General features: G+C 42.5%; 1 long non-coding RNA gene across 1 annotated transcript in view; it reads left to right on the top strand.

Annotated features, from left to right (window-relative positions):
• Positions 1 to 969: 969 nt before the first annotated feature.
• The window catches only part of LOC106992512 (uncharacterized), a 31,134-nt gene continuing 11,907 nt past the window's right edge, over positions 970 to 20,196 (top strand). The window contains exons 1-3 of the long non-coding RNA XR_001438470.3: positions 970 to 985; positions 1,094 to 1,182; positions 5,709 to 5,848. This is a non-coding gene — a long non-coding RNA (uncharacterized LOC106992512). The remainder of the gene's footprint in view (positions 986 to 1,093; positions 1,183 to 5,708; positions 5,849 to 20,196) is intronic.

The raw sequence follows: 20,196 nt of genomic DNA, 5'->3' as shown, positions 1-20,196 counted from the left end.
TGCAACACATACATGCAGGTACACACACGTGGATACACACTACAAACACATGTTCACATACACATATGCCACACAGACTCACACATGCATATGCTGTACACATACATACTTTTGTTCCTGTACACACACTTTTACACACTCACATGCTCACTCCACCACACATTTACACATACTAACACATGCACACGCTCACACACATACACAGAAGCTCATACGCACATGAATCACACATGCACACACACACTGGGTATTGCCCACCTGCATGCTCTGAAGGATGAGCATACTTCTGTCTAGATATGTGAAGAGACTGTGTTTCGTTTTGCATCCCTGCTCATGGTCAGGTTTTGGGGATGGCTCCCATATTTAGACTCTTCCTCTCAGGAAGCTGAAAGGAAACGTTCACTCAGGGCTTTCTCTCATCACTGTAGGCTCTGAACTCCCTCACCATTCAGGTCAAATAACCTGTACCCTGCTGGTTCCAGGAAGCTCTGTTATCACAGAAAAACACACCCGCTGCTCCAGCCCTGTGGAAATGTGGCACCACATCTGCCTGTGGTCTCTGTGTCCAAATTTCCAATGACAACAAAAAGTAATGGTGACAGTGATGTCGATGATGAAGAAAACAACAATAATAAGTGAGAAGAATCGCTCACTAGGTCCTAGGCGCATTGCCAAGTGGCTTACATATTGTCTTCTCCTATGATAGGTATTTTTAGTCCTTCTTTCACAGATGAGTAGATTAAGGTACAGAGATGTCAAATATTTGGCCCAAATGCAATAGGTAATAAGTAGCAAAATCAAGATTCACAACAGTTCCCTTTGGGTCTAATCCTAAAGTTGTACCCTTCCCCATTCCATGGCATTAGGGAGGTGGAAGGAAACTCTCCTTCTGGTCCCCGGAATCCAGGTTGGCTTGGTGACCTGCTGACCACAGAATGCTGTGGAAGGGACATTTCTGGGGTTTCCCCCTCTCCATCATAAGAAGGTTGCAGCTTCCACTGGGCCTCTTGGGCTGCTCACTTTTGACACTCTTGCTCTGAGAACTAAGCAGGCATATTTCATATCAAAATAGTAAAGAACTTCCTTTGCAAAGGCAGGACATGCTTCTGTGAGGTACTGAGCCACCTGTCCCGGAGAAAAGCAAGAACAGAGCAGATCAGAGCCCAGGAAGGTGTGTGATGGGTGAGCGAGATCGGCTACATGGCCCGAGTCTCATATTCACGAGAGACTTCACATGCAGCTTCTGAAGTTCAGAACCAGGACACAGACACTGAAATGATTGAAGGAAGATATTTATCAGAAATCTCCTCCCATAGGGCTCATGGCCAGACTTCATCATGTGCAGGGGTGATGTAATCTTACCACATTAAGTTACTACACTCACATTAATGTGTACCCTGTGGGAGTGTGTCCCCACGTCAACTTGTAAATATATAAGTATATTCTACATTACTTCAAAGCCTGTTTTGGACTTCCTTTGTTAAAAAAAGAAGTTTTCTTAGAGCCTTAAAAAGTTATTGGGGGCTGGGTGCAATGCCTCATGCCTGTAATCCCAGCACTTTGGGAGGCTGAGGCAGGTGGATCATCTGAGGTCAGGAGTTTGAGACCAGCCTGGCCAACATGGTGAAACCCTATCTCTACTAAAAAAAAATACAAAAAATTAGCCAGGCATGGTGGCAGGCTCCTGTAGTCCCAATTACTTGGGAGGCTGAGGCAGGAGAATCACTTGAACCCCGGATGTGGAGGTTGCAGAGCCGAGGTCATGTCATTGCACTCCAGTCTGGACAACAAGAATAAAACTCTGTCTCAAAAATAATAAAAATAAAAAAAAATAAATGAGAGTTACTGGGAGTCCTCTGAGAGGTCATGGGCTGGATGACTGGGTGGTATGGTTGTGGTGGAGGGGACTTCAGTGTGGAATGAGGTGTGACCTGCTGGTGTACCTTTCTGCCCTCAGCCACTGTGGCCTTCGGAGATGAGAGGAGGCAGATATAGTGAGATTGTGAAGATAATGTCTCTATCAGGGGATTCGTTGCTACAGCACCCAGAGTGATTTCAGAAACAAAAAGGGTCGTGCCCTAGCCTGTCTTCAATGGCCGACAGCAATCTCTATTGCCTCACCACCTTATTCTCCATTATTCCTCTAATATCTTCCATTATGGAGACATCCAACATAAAGTAGAGTAGAATTGATTCAAAAATGCTGCTTGAACTGCAAGCAGCGTTTCTAAATGATTCTAAATTAGAATCGTTCTTAGCTTCTCAACATACAAATACAAGATAAAGGAAAGGAATGATGTTCCCCTCACTGTGTCCATGTGTTCTCATTGTTCAACTCCCACTTCTGAGTGAGAACATGTGGTATTTGGTTTTTTGCTCCTGTGTTAGTTTGCTGAGAATGATGGTTTCCCGATTCATCCACATCCCTGCAAAGGACATGAACTTATTCTTTTTTGTGGCTGCATAGTATTCCATGGTATATACATGTCACATTTTCTTTATTCAGTCTACCACTGATGGGCGTTTGGGTTGGTTCACACCAGGGCTTGTCAGGAAGGAGGGTTGGGGAGGAAGGGGAGAGAGAGCATTAGGACAAATACCTAATGCATGTGGGGCTTAAAACTTAGATGACGGGTTGCTAGGTGCAGCAAACCACCATGGCTCATGTATACTTGTGTAGCAAACCTGCACATTCTGCACATGTATCCCAAAAATTAAAGTAAAATTTTTAAAGAGGAAAAAGAAACTGCATTAAAAATTAAATGCAGTTATGAATATATGTTTTTTGTTTAATCAGCAACCCCTCTACTATTCTGGTAGAAGCTGCTCAATTTCCTTTGAGGACCCAGCCTCCCTCCCTCCCAGTCTGTGTGGTGGGGCCTACAGGATGCTCACTCATCCACCTTTCCTGGCTCCAGAGCTGGTTACACTTCCCAGGATGTTTATTTGGTTTTATTTTTTTCTGTTTGCTTTGTCTTCTGCTAATAGGTGAGATCTTCCTGGGGTTCTTTCTGTACCTGCTGACAAGGGGCAGCTCTCTCTAGATGCCACGGAGCTGGAAGGTTGCAGCCTGGAACTTGCTGAGGTTGCCTGAGAATGCAGCCCACCCAGGCAAGCAAGAGATGACAAAGTTTCAGCACCTGGATCTATGGCATCCAGGAGCCAGATCCAACCCCCCAGCCTGTATCTGTGACCTTGAGCCAGTCTGAATTGGTAACTGGAAGTCACTTATCTACCAGATTCAACTATCAGGATGTTACTAATAAAAAATGACTCCAAAAATGAAAATGTGTTTCACAATATTTTCATGCAAAGACTTCAGGATCTATTTATACTCGACACCAACCATCTTGGTTATCTGATTTTTTAGTTCTCAGCAGCTGCTAAGCTGTAAATTAGGAGAGGATGCTAATGGTAGTCACACGGAGAGTAAGAAGAGTGATGGTCTAAGGGAGGCAAAAGATCTGAATAGACATTTTTCAAAAAAGACGCAAACAGCCAAAAGTTATATGAAGAAATGGGCTGAGTGTGGTGGCTCATGCCTGTAATCCCAGTACTTTGGGAGGCTGAAGCAGGTGGATCACTTGAGCTTAGGAGTTCGAGACCAACCTGGGCAACATGGTGAAATCTGTCACTACCAAAAATTACAAAAACCAGCTGGACATAGTGGCTCACACCTGTAGTCCCAGGTACTCAGGGGTCTGAGGTAGGAGGATCCCTTGAGCCCGGGAAGTGGAGGTTGCAATGAGCTGAGATTGTGCCACTGCACCCCAGCCTGGGTGACAGAGTGAAACCCTGTCTCAAGAAAACAAAGAAAAGGAAAAAATGGTCAACATTTCTATGCATCAAAGAAATACAATTCAAAACTTCAATGGGACATCATGTCGCCCCAGTTAAAATGGCTTGTATTTGAAGGACAGGCCATAGCAGATACTGGTGAGGATGGGAGAAAAGGGGAACCCTGGTCCACCACAGGCGGAACATACGTTAGTGCAGCCACTATGAAGAGCAATACAGAGGTTCCTCAAAAAACGCTAAAAGCAGAACTACAGTATGACCCAGTAATTTTACTACCGAGTGAGGTATCCAAAAGAACGATCAGTACATGAAAAAGATACCTGCACTCCCGTGTTGATTGTGGCATTTTTCACAGTAGCCAAAATATGGAATCAACCTAAGTGCCCATCAGTGAATGAATAGATACAGAAACTGTGGTATAGGTGCAGGATGGAATATTAGCCGTAGAAAAGACTGATCCAGTCATGGGCAGCCACATGGATGGAACTGGAGGTTATTATGTTCAGTGAAATAAGCCAGACACAGAAAGACAAATATCGCATGCTCTCATTCATATGTGGGGGCTAAAAACAGGCATCTCATGAAGATAGAGAGAAAATTGGTGGTTACAAGAGCCCAGGAAAGATAAGGACAAAGGTGGATAAAGAGAAGTTGATTAATGGGTACAAATATATGGTTTGATAGAAGAAATAAGACCTAGTGTTAGGTAAATCAGCAAGGTGACTATAATTTACCATCATCTATTTTATTTTTCAAAATAGCTAGAAGATGCCAGGCACGATGGCTCACACCTGTAATCCCAGCAATTTGGGAGGCCGAGGAGGGCAGATCACCTGAGGTCAGGAGTTTGAGACCAGCCTGACCAATATGGTGAGACCCTGTCTCTATTAAAAATACAAAACTTGGCCTGGCGTGGTGGTGCACACCTGTAATCCCAGGAGGCAGAGGTTGCAGTGAGCTGAGATGGTGCCATTGCACTCTAGCCTGGGCAAGAGACTGAGACTCCGTCTCAAAGAAAAAAAAAAGGAAAAGAAATTATCTTCCTACAAACCCTCCCAACCTATTTCCAAGTCAAGCTCCATGCTTCAGAAACCTTACTGACTCATGTAAGCTCCATGCTTTGGAAACCTTACTGACTCATGTAAGCTCCATGCTTGGAAACCTTGCTGACTCATGCAAACTCCATGCTTGGAAACCTTGCTGACTCATGCAAGCTCCATGCTTTGAAACCTTGCTGACTCATGCAAGCTCCATGCCTGGAAACCTTACTGGCTCATGCAAACTCCATGCCTGGAAACCTTACTGACTCATGCAAACTCCATGCTTAGAAACCTTACTGGCTCATGCAAACTCCATGCCTGGAAACCTTACTGACTCATGCAAACTCCATGCTTAGAAACCTTACTGGCTCATGCAAACTCCATGCCTGGAAACCTTACTGGCTCATGCAAACTCCATGCTTGGAAACCTTACTGGCTCATGCAAACTCCATGCTTAGAAACCTTACTGGCTCATGCAAACTCCATGCTTGGAAACCTTACTGGCTCATGCAAACTCCATGCTTAGAAACCTTACTGACTTATGCAAATTGTTGCCTTTCACTTGAGTATTTTTTGTAATGGACACAAGAGGCACAACTATTTGGGAATCATCCCCCTAAATTTCTGAAATTCCAGGCAATTTTGTGCCTTATATGAAGAAAGGGAATTCTGCCTTTACAAAAAGCAGTCTCAATTCTACCAATTACGTAAGCCTTTACTCCCAGCATTAAGGAAAAGAAAAGAAATGCAATGACTTATACACAGAATTGCACCCACAGTTTCCTTCTCCATTTATATGTCTCAGCTGCGTGTGATTTGGACAGAGTGTAACAGCTTGGGGATTAATTACGCCCTGCACATCCTTTGCAGGGTACATCTTGCCATCCGGAGGCAATGCTGGAGCGGGCAGTTGTCTGCAGGGAGGCCCTGGCTCACTCTGGGCCAAATAACAGGACTGATTGCAGCCAGGGATGAAACTTCCTGTTTCTCCCAACCAGAAACAGGCAGAGGTGAGTGATGTCTCTGAGGGGCAAGTACAAGTCACACCATTTCAATTTTGCTCTCCTCTGTACCAACTGACAGCTGGCTCCTTTGTCCCCAGTGTTTGTTAGCAGGGCAATTAGCAGGATACCTACCCCACCAACCTTACAGGCAGCCAAAGGCATCTCCCTTAGCAAACAGGGGAGCAGGGCAGTGTGAGCCTCAGAGCTCCTGAAACTCACGCAGAGCTGGCACAGAGCAGCGGGAACTGACAGACAAAGTCACTTGAAACATATTTTCTCTGTGCAAGGAGAGGAGAGTTCCAGTGAGAGAGTGAAGCAGATGAAAAGACGACATGAAAACAAACAAACAAACAAACAAACAAAATAACCCACTTCAAGTTCTCGGAGGCTGGTCTCATTTCAAGCCTGGAAATTACTACTGCAGACTGCAGGGTGGTCCCTGCACTCCCTGTGTATATGTGGAGTGTATATGTGTATATGATCTAGTGGTTGCTAGCATCATGAGAGAGAGAAAGCCATACACTGCTATGAGAAGAGTCCCCAGGAGTCAGGAATTTACCTGTGCCCTGGGGCAGGCACTCCCTTGGGTAATTTCCTCATTAATTCATTCCACAGGGTGGGATGGTGCCCCCAGCCTCTGCAGGGAGCTGTTCTGCATGCTGGAGGTGGAGACGCCAGTGCCTCTGAGGGCCTCCCTTTTCTGACAGAGCTTGCAGAGAAGGCAGACATGAAATGGATGGTCACAGATAGGGTGGGGGATACAGAAGTGGATGCACAGACAACCGGGGAGTGCTCAGGGCTTGAAAGAGGGAAATTGCAGAAGTGAGAAAGTGAACAGATTCCAAAGATAGGAAGAAAGTGGATTTGTGAATGACTCTTGAGTGTGAGCATCCATCCCTGTGAGCAAGAAGACACGCGTTCTCAGGCCCATACGCCGTGAACATCCTCACTAAAGCAGATGTTTCTTGGAAAATCACAACTGGAACTGAGTCATCGATGACAGGAACAGGCAGCCTTAGCAAGTGCAGAAGAAAATTATCATCAAGGATGCTTCACTAGATAGAATACAGCCACAGGGTGCAGAAGCCTGGGATCCAGGCCCAACATGGCCACCCTTTGTGTGACCTCCAATCAATCCTGTCTAGATGAGTGGTTCTCAGCCCTCTGCGGTTAGAACGGAGAGCTTGAGAGAGTGCCGACGTCAGACCCCCACCGCTGGAACTCTGCTTTGTCACCCCGGCAGTTCTCTAGAGCAGCTCTGGCGCTACACCTGAAGCTACAGAATGCTGCAATAATAGCTGTCATCATCCCCTGGGCATAAGGAAAGAGATGCACCTCATGGAGGTTGGTGTCAGAGTGAGGGAAGAACTTTTGGGACTTAATTAGAGAAGCTTCTATAATGCCTCATTCTAGGATATCGCTAAAAAGACTTCTTTAGTTGTGAGTAACATTAACCAGCTTGAGTCAGCTTATGGAAAACGGAGATTTTTATTAAAGAGCTGTGTTTGGGGGAGACCCAGGGCAGGTACACGGCCAGCCCCAGAAAGGACCTGGAGCCAGATTAAGGGGCTGGCTTGTCCATGTGTCTCCCCTCTGCTCACTCCCTCTGTGCACTGATCTACCTGATCTCTCTGGGCACAAAGGAGAGGGTGGGTGTCCCAAGAATGCCTGGTTGATAATTAGGCGTTCTTCAGTTGCCATCCGAGCAGACACTATCCCTGGTTTCCAGCTAAACCTGGGAGAATGAAGGTGACTCACCCACCTATGGCCGTCGATCAGAGGAGATAGCCAGATAATTTCTTTAAAAGGATAAGTAAGTCAAATATATAGCACGCCAGGTGGCAACACATCCGATTGAAAAATAATACATGGGAGGACTATAGGGCCACTAGTGGTGGACGTGGTATTGGACTTTATGCACAGGGATCAGTGAAAATAGTGACAAAAATGATATAAATATAAGTTTATATGGTATAAATATGATATATATGTATGTTATATTAGTATATATATTTAGTCTACCTATACTATATATATAAATAGTCTATGTATACACACTATGTGTATATACTAAATATACACTATGTATATAAAATACTATATATACGCTACATATTTAAAACTATATATACTATGTATATGTATTACTATATATACTGTGTATATGTAATACTATATATACTATGTATATATTTAATATAAGCTAAATATATATACTAATATACCATACATATATAGCATACTTATATCATATATGTATATTTATACCATAATTTTCACTATTTTTGCTGACTACTGTGCATAAATTCCAATGCCACTTATATTTAATATGCTTTTACTAAATACATATAGTCACTTATATTTAGCATACTTATACTAAATTTATATATGCATGGCATATATATGTATACACTAAACATATATATACACTATGTATACTATGCATATATACACACATACATACACTTTGTATATATATTTAGCATAAGTATTTCCCACGAACCACTGGGGATATGCTTATACTAAAAATATTTATTGTTAATCTGAAATTCACATTTAATCAGGTCTTGTAATTTTACTCTCTAATGCTGACAACCTTCTAATGTTAATACTTTAATGACCTTGGTTGGGGAAGGCCTCACTGTGCCTTTTGAGTAAAGACACTGGAAGGAGGCAGGTGCAGGAGTCCTGTGGTCCCCTGGGGAGGAGGATTTGTGAACAATGCCAGGGCCTGGGCAGAAGAGTCTTTGTGTGCTTGAGGAACAGCAGCGGCCATCCTGCTGTGACTGAGGAGTGAGGAAGAGGGCTGGGGAAAGGGGGAACTGTGGGCCCTGATGGGATGAACCTGGGAGGCCGATGACATGACCCTGGCCTTGACTCTGATAAGCTGGTCCCCCAGGGGAGGGGTCAGCAGAGGAGTGACACTATCTGGACAGGTGCTTAGGAGGCTCTGTCTGGCTGTTGGTTGAGATCCCACAGTCAGCTGGAGTAAGGACATCTGCAGAGAGCCCTTGAAGGGCCTTGCCCTAAGATACAGGCAATGGTGGCCAGGACCTGATGTCAACAGAGGCAACAGCGAGACATGATCAGAGCCTGGACAGGACATAATGGCATCATTTGCAAGGTATAGTGCAAAATGAACATGTGGGGCCTCTTGTTTTAAAACCATGAAGTTCATGATAGTGATAGCAGAGCATGGAGCCCCTTCCAAACAAGGGACCCTTTGTCACCGCATGGACCGTATGACCAGGAAGCTGGCCCTGATGGCATCCACAGCATTTGTTCACGAACTATAGCAGGGGAGAGGAAAGGAGACTCCAGCCTGACGAAATAAAGCTGCAGAGCTAGTGCGGACCGATGGGGGAGGATGCTGTGGGAGACACATTCTTGGAACAGGGAGTATAAATTGTGACCGGGGAAAACAGTGCAACATCTTCTGGTCTTTCTACAACCCAATCAATTAAACATTAGTCATGCTAACTCCATAGTAGTTTCTAGTGTTCTTCAGCTCCACTATCCTCACAAACATTTGAAGTGGTGACAAGTTGCTTGTGGGGCTGCACATCTGTACGCCGGTGGAAGAGGGTGCATAGGATACTGTCAGATGCACTTTGTGACTTGCTGGGCATAATGCAATTTTAAAAAATAATACTTTAAAATATCCTAATAAGTAAAATACTACATATTGATAGAAGCAATTAAAATTTTATAGATGCGAATAATGCCTGAACTAGAAGGGAACATTTTTCAACATAAAATTTGTGATTTTTATTAGGCTTTTATGTAAAATATATATACAACTTCCTTTCCACAGGAAAGTAATTTTTAAGGTGAAGTAATTATTTTACAGGAAACTACTGAGTTTTATATTTTTTGGTATCATCCACATGCTTTAATTGTTTTATTGTTTTTAATACTATACTTTGTAGATTCTGTTGGGTTTTCTTAAAAGTTATTACATTGTCTGCAAAATAATAATTTTGCTTTCTTTTCTTAGGCAATATTTATATATTTTGTTTTACAAAAAAGTATAGTGAAGAAAAGATTTCCTCTACAATAGTGACAAAAATCATAAAATATGCAGAAATTTTGAGAATGAGCTAAACACGTGCATGAATTGCATGATGAAAACAGTAGAACTCTATTAAAGAGTCTTATAGAAGGGCTGCCCAATGAGATATATCTTCTTTGGGTATGATTCAACATCAGGGAGAACTCCTTTCCCCCACATTAATCTAAATATGTGAGATGAACTCTACTAGCATTCTAGTTGGATATTTATTGGATTTTCACAAAAATTTTCAAAAGTTTACTTGGTATAAGATAAAAGTGGAACATTCACTGTCCTCATCGTAAGATGGAGATATGACAGTACCCACGATGTAAGGCCACTGAGGGACAAATGGATCAAGCACCAAGATGCACTGGAACCATAGCACACACTCAAACATGCAAACAGTTGATGTATTTTCACTGTGGCACAGGATCTTTTGTTCTTCTGAGAATGACCATGCCTTTCCATGGGTGGGATTGTTAATTTGTGTAGTTTTAAATTTTGGTTAAAGTGAATTTTTTTAAGAAAAGTACTTGTATGGATAATAAGATTTTTGGTGCTGAAAAAATACAAGTGAGGAAGTCCCAGAAAATTTTAAACAACTACAAAAAAAAAAAAAAAAAAAAAAAAATCAAGGGGTCAGCCTGGTTAGCCACTTAAATAGGAATTAGAGAAATTTAACCAAGATTGTACTCATGCAGATACGGACAAGTCCATCAAGAAGAATATAGCCATGAAACCACTCCAAATATATATGCAAATTTGGAACATTATGGAAATTAAATCGCTTTGAAGAAAAGGTAGGTGGTTATCTAATTATCAACTATATATTTAGAGAACAAAAAGCTGGCTTCTTACTTTATCCATGTCACCTAGCACAAATCAGATTGATTAAATTTTTAAATGTTACTCATGAAACTGTTAGTTATAGAAGAAAATTAGAGTGAGCCATACTTTTAAAAACAAGACAAGATAGGACGGGCGCTGTGGCTCATGCCTGGAATCCCAGCACTTTGGAAGGCTGAGGTGGGCGGATCCCAAGGTCAGGAGATGGAGACCATCCTGGCTAACATGGTGAAACTCCGTCTCTACTAAAAATACAAAAAAATTAGCCAGGCGTGGTGGCAGGTGCCTGTAGTCCCAGCTACTCGGGACGTTGAGGCAGGAGAATGGCGTGAATCCGGGAGGCGGAGCTTGCAGTGAGCTGAGATCAGGCCACTGCACTCCAGCCTGGGCGACAGAGCGAGACTCCATCTCAAAGAAAAAAAAAAAAGGAAGACAAGATAATTGTGGGTAAAACAATGGGAAAATAATGCAACTCCAAGTTCAATGCCAAGGGCACCCCAGGTTCAGCATCTCAGAGGTCAGAACTGGGTAAAGAAGGGCAGAGTGTGGGCCCAGTGATGGAGAAGGTGGTCTGAGAGTGACCAGCTTCCTAGGCAAGCTCTGGTATGTGGGTTTGGACTGAAGACCTGCTCGTGTCTCAGTATTGCCATTTGCTGGTTGAGTCTCCTTAGGCAACAATATTAAACTTTTTTTGAGCTCACTTTCCTCCCCTGAATAGTGGAGGCATTTACTTCTGTTTTGTCCACCATACAGGCCTATTCAGTCTTGTTTGAGTTCATGGGTGTGAACACTCCATGCAAACTGTAAAAGTTTGTAGGTTGAAAGAATAAAGGCCACTGTCCCCTTTAAGCAACGACCTTCGCCTAGATTCAAGTCAGTTATAGACTTAGAGATGAATGAATTGCAGCAGGAAATGATTTTACATTTCTAATTCCTTCAATGTGTTTTAATGAGTTGATTTAACTCTAACTGAAAATTCATTTAAATTCATTTGCTCCAAGTAAATACAAAAATGAATATTAGATACACTGGGGAAAGAAAAAACTCATTTAATTATGTCTGCTCCATTCCCTAGGAGCAATCTTTGATTCCCCTGGGTAGGTTGATTCTTCATCCTTCAACCACTGTCTCTTCTGCCCTGGGGAAGTCACACTGAAATCAGCTAAACCTAGCACGTATAAAACAAATTTCGTGCTTGGTCCAGGGATGAGGTAAGGGTGAGCGAGGAAAGTTAGGAAGCATCTTATCATAAATAAGCTTGTGGTAACAGACACAAAAGTTACTGCAAAAGATTCAGCAAAGTATGTCTCTTTCTACCCTTTCTTGCAATGTGTTTCCCAACTCCAATTCAACCAGCTAGGACATACTGCTCCAAAAGGTGTCACTTATAGCAATCATTCAGATAAAAAACAAATAAATCAATGTTGATCTCAGCTTTTGTGTTTCAAAGTAGAACATTGAAACTTAAGACAGAGCCAAAGCTCTTGAGAGAAAAAAGCCTTTTTAGAACTTGAGCTTCTTGAAACTTTTGATTTTAGGTTCTGATCTAAACAATAAGTAAAAAAAGAATGATATTTTTCAAGCTCACTTGGAATTGACAAAGATTCCATTTGCCTGGGGGAGAAGCAGTCCATAGTCTTAGAAGAAAGGAAGAGAATAAGGTACCCCTTGTCCATGCACCAAGCTTGGGTTGATAGATCCCCAGAGGGTACTCATGATCTGAGATTAGAAGGAATGTGGGCCCCTCTTCCTGCCTGGTTGTCTATGCCTGCAGAAAGTACCTTATGTCATCTTGGCATTAAAGAGAAGAGATGGGAACATGGAAGCCTTAAGCCCAGGGGTCTGGGATATGCCCCCTTTTCTCCTCCCCCCATAAAGAGGGGAGCCAATATTGTCCTCTGTGACTGGAAGTGGCAGAGGCATGCTACTGAGAACCTCTTGACAAGGATAAACCTCGGGATAGAGACCAGGGTCTGGGTTACATCCTGTGGTTGGGGCAGGACTGGGGACTAGAAGTAAACATCTCAAGTGAGGACAGGAGGTCTGATGGTCAGACAGGGCCTTGCATCGCCGTGGGCGCATCCCCGTGGGCACCAGAGCTGTGCAGGGAGGGCCTGAGAGCTGGAAGAGAGCCCCCCAGGGCAGTGCTGCTTCAACTCCCTGAAAGTTAGAATCAATTCTGTGGAGGCTGGAGGAGGGAGAAATTGATGAATTGAGGAATTCAGCCTGAATTACTTGAGATTACTTAGACTTGATGAGTCATATTTTCTGTCATTAGACTAAATGGGGCCAGAAGTACAAATTGAGTAGATATACAGATATATTTTTAAAATTTTATGTGTCACACACACGCATATATAAATATATAACACAAGTAGGTAGATATAAATATATATTTGATAATCATTATATATAATATATAATTATATATTATATTTATAATGATAATAAATATATATATATCACTCTTAAATCTGTGGATTAAAACTATCTTATACAAAAACAAAAAGACATGACTGGGAGGCTCTTTTTGGGACATGTATCATATCCATCTTGGTTCTGCCAGGAAAATGGAACCAGTAGGATCTATATCTCCATCTATCTACATCTCGATCTATTTTATTTATTGCAAGGGATTGGCTTATGCGATTGTGGGGGATTACTAGGCAAGTTCAGGAAGGTCAGGCTGGAAACTCTCAGGCAGGAGCTGGCGCTGCAGTCCACAGACAGAATTTTCTGTTTTCTGTTCTGCTCTTAAGGTCTTTCAACTGAATGTCTCAGGCCAACCAAATTATCTAGGATAATCTTTGCTTACAGTCAACTGTTCGGATGGTGTTTAGATGACTGGGGACTCTAGCCTGGCCAAGCTGACACGTAAAACTGATCACACATTGACTAAAGTGCCTTTTCCCAGCCACGGTTTATTCTGTCTTTCCTCAACCCTACGAGTGAGACAGTGGGGTTGAGGTGAGAGTGGACTGGAGTGAGGCTTGGGGAGAACGTGGCCAATATGCAGGTGGAGATAGAGGAAGGGTCAACCACCACCATGAGGGCCCCCACGCCGGGTGATGGGAGGAGTGTGGGAACCTAGATGGGAGAAAGTTGGTGGATGAAGATGATTCATGTGGGGCTGGAGGTCTTCAGGTTGCAGCATCCGGGGGTGTTGTGTAGTGACCAAGGGCACGACAGTCAGATGATCTGGGTCCAATCTCTGCTCCAAAGTGATGGGCGTGACTTTGTTCAAGTCACAAAAAGTTATTTAGCCTCAACCTCATCATCTAAAATGGAAGATGCAAAGATTATTCTGATGAGGACCTGGCACCTCTTATCCCCTCAACAAATACTCTGGACAACAGATCTTTGGACCTGCAGGGTAAAGACAGCTGAACAAAGTTGACTCTGCCATGATCCAAGAGGGGGTTTGCTTTGGGAGGGGGAACTTGGACATGTTGTAGGTGGGAGTGAAACACAAAACAGCAAAAGAAGAATGAAAATGCAGCCAAGGGGGGGAAAAATACTCAGTAAATCAAAGTTCAGCAGAGAAGAAATATTCACTTGAAGAGAATGTGTCTGCAATAATCATTTTTTTCCAGTTGTTAATTAAAAGAAAGAAACGAATGTGCCAACAGATTCACTCTAGGAGTTTATTCTAAGAAAATACTTAGATATGCCGTGAAAGATTCACGGATGAAGACATTTGTTGGGGACGAATTAGAACAGAAAAATATTGGAAACAAGCCAAGAATATCCAACCATAGAAAATAGCTAAGTAAACTAGGAAATGATCATAGGGTATAATATTGTATAACTATTAGAACCATGTTTGTGAATGAAATTTTAAGGGGAAAATATTTGTGATATGCTATTAAAAACCGCAATGTCAAATTATATCGTGTTTACCCACTCACGTACATCTTTGGAGAAACAAGTAGAAGTAAATAGGAACATGATGTTAACAGCTGCTATCGCTGGGTGATGTGATGAGAGGAGATTTTAAGGTACAAAAATTAAGGGTTTTTTATTGTTTAACTTTAAAGGGAGGTATATACATGTTCATCATACAAACTACTAGAAAATGTATAAAATCTTAGTAGTAAAAGTATGTGTACATACTTTTATGTATTTAAAAGTATGTGTATATGTACATATGGCTACCAGGAAATTTGCCATGGGCCAAGTGCTGGAGTAAGTAGTTTTAAATAATTACCGGATATAAGTGCTTTTCACAAATCACCACTTTTGGTCCTCACCACAAAACCATAGAGTAGCTACCATTATTACTATCATTTTATGGATGAAACTAAGGGCAGTCACACATTTTGACAAAGGTCCTCCGGAGTGAACGCTGGCATTTAGCTCCAGATGTCCACTGCATAGCTTGAGCTTACAACACCTATACTGGCTGTGTAGAGGCTTAAAATTAATTAATTAAAATTTTATTTCACTTTATTTTATTTTTCTGAGACAGAGTCTCACTCTGGTGCCCAGGCTGAGTGCAGTGGTGCAATCACAGCTCACTGCAGCCTGGACCTCCTGGGCTCAAGCGATCCTCCCATCTCAGCCTCCGGAGTATCTGGGACCACAGGCACGCACTACCATGCCTGGCTAATCTTTGTATTTTTTTAGTGGACTGGGAGGCAGGGTGCCTCACTATGATGCCTAGGCTGGTCTCAAACTCCTGGGCTGAAGAGATCCTCCTGCTTCAGCTTCCCAAAGTGCTGAGATTACAGATGCGATCCATTGCACCCAGCTAATTAATTAAAATTTTAAACACAGTTGGGCACAGACTTTATTATACATTTTATTTATTGATATATTTTTACATTCTTTCATAATTAGTATTTTCCTGTACTACATAAGATGACTGAAAGCATGGGCTCTGGTGGCTAAACTCTTAGGTGTTGCCATTGCGCTTCTCAGATGATCTGTTTCTTTGCCTGTTTGTCATTTTTACCCCCATGCCCCTTTTGGCTCCTGGTTTTCCAACAGATAGACAACATTTCGTCATTACTTCCTCTGTCCCTGTTATGCCTAGTCCCTTGGGAGACAACGTCTCTGATTTTCATTGTTCTCTTTCCTTCTTCTAGCTATACACTTAAAAGTTTATTTTTAACCTAGGGCACATTATGAACATCAAGAATGAAAGATTTAAAAGATGAAACATGGACTTATTTCTTCTACAAAGGACTGGGAGAACCAGAGGCATATTCAGGCTCTCTACCCCTTTCCCCATTTCTTAGATTTTATTGATGTTATTTAGGTTATCAACAAAGGGCTGAACCTTCAGATTACTGTGACTCATATAACTTTATGTTTTCCTGTTAATCTATAGGCAGAAGAATGTACTTACATTTGACTTAATCTGTAGCTATGTCAGTCAAGGCCCCAGGATAAAAGAGGTAGCCCAACAGACTGGCTGGTTTTCAAATTTAATAAAGAACCAATTTAACAATGTGTGGGGAATTTTGTATGATTCCACTTCATTAGATGTCCAGAATGAGCAGATCTAACAAGGCAGTAGGTAGATCAGTGGTCACTCAGGGTAATAGATTGGAGGGTGGCAGGGCACAGGTGTGTGATTTATTTTCGAGGTGACAAAAGTGTCTTAAAGTTGGTTGTGGTGATAGTTGCACACATCTGTGAATATGGTCAAAACCACTGCATTGCATATTTAAGTGGGTGAATTGTATGGTCTATGAGTACCAGCTCATTATATCTATTAGGAGATACATGCGTGATGATGTAGTTCTGAGGCGAGTGAGTGAAGGGTGAAGGGGTGAGAGTAGGGAGTTGCTGCTAGAGAGACAGCTGGGTGGAGGGACAGCTTCGGAAGAGTGGTGAATTGGGGGTGGATCCCAGCTAGCCTGCAGTGACCCTGCACAGATGGAGCCAGGAATCCATACTCTTCCCCTGGGGTTCTCCAGTTGGGGTGGTTCATCCCAACTGAGTGCCAGAAAGCACCCTGTGCCTTGGTGGTGGCTACATTGGTTTCCTTCTCTAGGTAGAGAGCAGGTGGAGAAGAAGCAGAGCAATATGCAGGGATTAAAGGGGCATATCCAGCAGAGTAACTGATTTTAAAGATGGCATCAGGCCTTTTAGACCTCAACTTTCCCCGTGTTGACACTTTCTAAACTTTTCTTTAATGTCACAGTTATCTGGAATATGTGCTTGAGCTCATGTTCTCAAGAAGGTCCCTGTAGTAGGCAGTCAGCAGGATGGTCCCCAGTGTCCCTGTCCCCAGTGTCACCTCCCATGTAGATGACTGCCACGCTGGGCCATGGCGGATCTGTGTGAGGAATATCATACAGTAGGAGTGCTGGGCTGTCCCTGCTGAGATTTGGTCATGAAAGATGCCTATCTTGGTTTCTGTCTCTCTCCCCAACCCCCATCAATCTGGGGAAGCAGCTGCCATGAAGCCCAGGCCGCCCTACAGAGAGGCCCACATGGGGAGGGGCCGAGACTGCCAGCCGCACGAGTAAACCAGCCCCAGTCAAGCCTTCAGATGATGCAGCCTCAGTCACAACCTGACTGAACCTCACGAGATACCCTCTGCCAGCCCACCCAGTTCTGCTGCCCTTAGATTCTTAGCCATCAGAAATTGAGTGTTGTGGCCAGGTATGGTGGCTAACGCCTGTAATTCCAGCACTTTGGAGGCCGAGGTGGGCAGATCAATTGAGGTCAGGAGTTCGAGACCAGCCTGGCCAACATGGTGAAACCTCGTCCCTACTAAAGATACAAAAATTAACCATGCTTGGTGGTGGTACATGCCTGTAATCCCAGCTATTTTGGTGTCTGAACTGAGATCATGCCACTGCACTGCAGCCTGAGCTTCAGGGTAAGACTCTGTCTCAAGAAAAAAAAAAAAAAGAAAAGAAAAGAAGAGAAATTGTGTGTTTTGGGCTGTCAAATTTTGGGGGTACTTTTTTATTGAGATGGAGTCTCATTGCTTCCCATGGTAATCATAGCTCATTTCAGTATCCAACTCCTGGGCTCAAGCAATCCTCCTGTCTCCTCAGCTTCCCAAGTAGCTGGGATTACAGGCATGTACCACCACACTCAGATAATTTTTTTTTTAAAGATGGGGTCTCACTATATGGCCCAGGTTATTCTCCAACTCCTGTGCTCCATTGATCCTCCTGCTTTGGCCTACAAAAGTGTTGGAATTACAGGCATGAGTCACCATGTCCAGCTTGGAGTAATTTTTTAATACAGCAATAGATACTTAACACAATCACATCAATAAGTCTTTGTTAACATTCTCTGATAACTAATCAAAACTTACCTGTCATTGTATTCTTTCCTTTAGGGCATCCTTGAATTTGTATCACACTCAAAGTTTTACCTGATCATCTCCCAGATTGACTGAATTTCATGATGGCAGGAGACAATGTTTAATTTTTGTTTTTAAATCAGCCAGCTCTGTGCCTGGCTCAAAGCATGGTTTTGGATGAAATAAATGGAGAAAGGTACAGAAACAAAAAAGCTCCTGGGAAGTGTTGGGGCTCCAGGAGTTGCAGTGTAGACGATGCCTCCTTTCAAAAATTGCTTAGAGCAGACAGGGCCCTGAGTTTAAAACAAGATTGAAAGGCATTTTACAATATCCCCGAACTCCCTACCTTTGTACTTAGATGGAAAAGACGGCAGCTTATTCGGACACAATGTGATGGAATGGCTTAGACTATCTCCCATTCGTATGCAGAGGAGGGGAGATAGTGCCATGTTCCGTGTGAACAATTCTTCATCTTAAGAGTTTGCACAGTGAGCAAAGAAAAAAAAAACTTTCTTGGAATGATGTTCTCCAGAGCAAAGAGCCCATGTTGTTTTAGCCTCAGAATCATGGCTTCAATGCAAATTGGGTTTGGCATTTTACAAAAGGAGCTGCATCATGATTGGGGTCATGAAGGGAGGCACAGTGGGTAGTCTTCCATCAACAGTATTATTTGTGAACTAAAGGTTGTGATGCCTTGGTTGTGCAAACAGCCTTTTCTCTCCCTGCACATAAAATTCTCTTCATCCTGAGTCACATCACAATGGAATCCCACAGGGACCTTCACAGGTAGTAATGATGCCACGTTGATTTAATGGGGTGGAGACCAGGTGCTTAATGCAACCTTTATTCCATTCATTTATAGGTTCTTTTACAGCTGTCACCACACTTAAAAATTGTAAAAGGAAAAGAGCTTTCTGAGTCTCCTTGTCATTACCTGAGAAAAGATTCTGTGACATTTTGGGTTGTATTTTTCTTCCTGAACCATTTCCAGACTTTCTGGAATGCACAAAGGCCACCAATGACTTGCGTGATCAATAAGGAGAAGGGAAAAAGGGGATTACTCTTTGGGTTTCCGGGATATGTTGAACAAATGCTAGAAGAAAAATGAGCCAAGGAAACAGCTTTGTAGTTTGGATTACAGCAGTGCGCAGTAGGGGTACTGGGCCGTTGGCTGGCCTACCTTGCCCACACACACATGCTGGGGAACCTGGAGGCTCTGACAGGGCAGCAGGTCCAGGACCTGGGCCCAGATTGGCAGATGGAGCAGCGGCAGAAAGATGAACAGTCGTGAAGGCAGCAGCTGCCCAAGAGAGAGAAAGGGCTCATGTGAGCAGCACGTGGACAAGCCATGGGCAGCCAGCTGGCCTGTCAGTCCACAGAGTCCATTTCTGTGACATCTGTACAAAGATAGAACCTCATCTGTAGTTATTACCAAATAAAAGCCTTTGCATGGAAATTTTACTAAAGCATATTATGGACTTAGAGGAGCCTTCTGAGTTAGAACCTCTTGTTTTGAAAACTGTTAAACATTGCAAAGTAAATATCCACAGGTTAGATATAGACATTGAACTGAAAGATCATTGCATTCAGTGGGAAATAACTCTATTTTCATGTGATGCTTTGGATGAACCAGTCATTAACAAAGAAGCAATTTAAAATAAAGTTTTTTTAACTGACAATGGAGCAGTAGAATATGTTTTGAATCATAAACAAATCATGAAGCCACTTTTCACATTTTTTAAGATCCCTGTAAGGTACAGGAGATGTCTAAGGAAACATTAACATGCCATTGCGTTAATTCTCATTTAAAATTAAATCCAGACTGACACAAAATCGATGTATATAAATATTTAAATTTTTTAGAAAAATCATTCTGCAAGTATCATCAGCTCATGATGTACTAAAACATATATTTCACAATAATTTTCCAGAAATGTATCTCAAATTTGTTGTAGCCTATAAAGTATTCTTAATTGCTCCAGTAACGGCTGCATCAGCAGAAAGATCCTTCTCAAAATTAAAAATTATCAAAAATCATTTGCATTTTCCAAAAGCAACTGACATCTCTTTCAATTATATAGATGGAAAATGAAATTGCCAAAAGTATAAATTTTGATGATCTAATAAGTGAATTTGCAAAAAGGCAACCAGAAGAATTTATGATCAATCAATATATCATCTTAT

This window comes from Macaca mulatta, chromosome 11 (genome assembly GCF_049350105.2).
Source record: "Macaca mulatta isolate MMU2019108-1 chromosome 11, T2T-MMU8v2.0, whole genome shotgun sequence".
In the NCBI taxonomy this organism is placed as follows: domain Eukaryota; kingdom Metazoa; phylum Chordata; class Mammalia; order Primates; family Cercopithecidae; genus Macaca; species Macaca mulatta.
The sequence above is the reverse complement of the archived record's forward strand: the minus strand, read 5'-3'. Positions and strand labels throughout refer to the sequence as shown.